A 1,850-nucleotide genomic window follows, 5' to 3' on the forward strand; every position below is an offset into this window, starting at 1 on the left:
TTTGTGGATTGGTGTTGGACATACGGGTTAATGTTGGACTTGTGGGCTTGGGCAGCACTGGGTTGGGATGTTTTCTTGATGTGCACTTAACCTTTTTATAAAACTCTGTCTTATACATGAGTTTCTGTGAATTTGTTTCTCTGAAGTACCCAGACTAACACACCATCCATGTTTCTAAAGAGCTTTCTGGCTATATTTTATCCAAAATAGATGTGCTGGTTCTTTACCAAAATCATAGTTAAAAGCCATCAACTCTTCTACAGTCCTCTTTTCACATGTATGTGAAGTGATTGAAAACCCTGGCTTGGGGCTTAAGTGGACAGCAAATGTTTTGAGAATGATGAGGGCAATGAATGTATAGGTATGCTTTATGCAATTGATGTATGTATGGGTTGTGATAAAGTTGTATGAGCCCCTAATCAAATTATTTTTAAAAAAGAAAGAAAGAAAACCCTGCCTTGAGATATGCACATATTAGTAGCCCTCAAAGTGACATCTTTGCTTTTTAACACTTTAAAGAGGCCTCAACAGATTGCCAACTGCGATGTATTGAGTTCTTGTCTGCTGCTATGGTAGGTATTGATTTTAGGTCCAAGTAATATTTTCTTTGTTTTCATTATGTTGTCTATTGGTCTGGCTTGGTTTCTTTATGTTGAGATGTAACCCATCCTGAAGGTTGTACTCTTTGATCGTCATCAGTGTTGCAATTCCTTTTTGCTTTCTGCCACCTGGATGGTGTCATCTGCAGATTGCCGGAGATTAGGGAGCTCTCCTCCAGCCCTAGTGACACATTCTTCTTCATATAGTTCAGTTCTTAAGATGACACGCTTCCCATACAAAGTGAGTAAGTGTGGTGAAAGGATACAGCCTGCTATAAAACTTTCCTGATTTTAAGTCATTTTAAACCTTTTTCTGTCCTAAGGGCGGGCTCGTGTTATTCATAACCTATCAGGATCCAGGATTGAAATAATGACTTAACATAGTCAATAAAACACAAGTAAACATCTTTCTGTTCTTCTCTGCCTTCACCCAGATTTATTTGATATAAGTAATAATATTTCCCATTCCACATCATTGAAATCAAGCTTGAATTTCTGGCAGTTTCCTATAGATGTATTGCTACACTGTTTATGAATCATCTTCCCCCAAATTTTGGTTGCATGTGGTATTAACAGTATTGTTAGATACTTTCTCCATTATGTTGGGTTACGTTTCTTTGAAATTGGCAAATAATGGATCTCTTCTGGTTGGTTTGACAAGTAGCTGTCTAGCAAAACTTTTGACACGGAAAAGTGAGCACAATATCCATTTATTTGGTGAAGCATCTAAACTGGAAGTCTGTCAATTCCGGGAACCTTGTTTCTCACAATGCCTTCTTGCAGCTTGAATTTCTTCTTTCAGTACCATTGGTTCTTGATCATATGTTATCTTCTGAAATGATTGAACATTGACCAATTCTTTTTGGAACTGTGACTCTGTGTAGCCTTATGGTTTGGATGCGAGTTCATAGAAAGTTTAGTTTTTCATTCAACAATTTGTATACATTTGGTTTTGTGACATAGGATGGATTCCCACAATGTTGTAACATTCCTATAACTGTCTCCCTATGTTTGAATTTCCATTTGTCCTTCTTTTATGCCCCTCCTTGCCTTCTGTGATTTGGTTTGGGGAAAATGCTGTTATTTCTGCCTCATGTGTTAGATTTTCCTAATGATTACGGTCCTCCTCAGTGTTACTGCTCATTGTATATGCCTGTCTATCATTTGGCAGAAAGCTTATCCTTGGAGTGGGTTCATTTTTAGGTTTGAAGGCTGTCTGGGTCTGCAGTCTCAAGGGTCCAACCAATTTCC

The sequence above is a fragment of the Echinops telfairi genome, unplaced genomic scaffold (assembly GCF_000313985.2).
Source record: "Echinops telfairi isolate 266 unplaced genomic scaffold, ASM31398v2 ScPeMD7_16;HRSCAF=60, whole genome shotgun sequence".
Taxonomy (NCBI): Eukaryota; Metazoa; Chordata; class Mammalia; order Afrosoricida; family Tenrecidae; genus Echinops; species Echinops telfairi.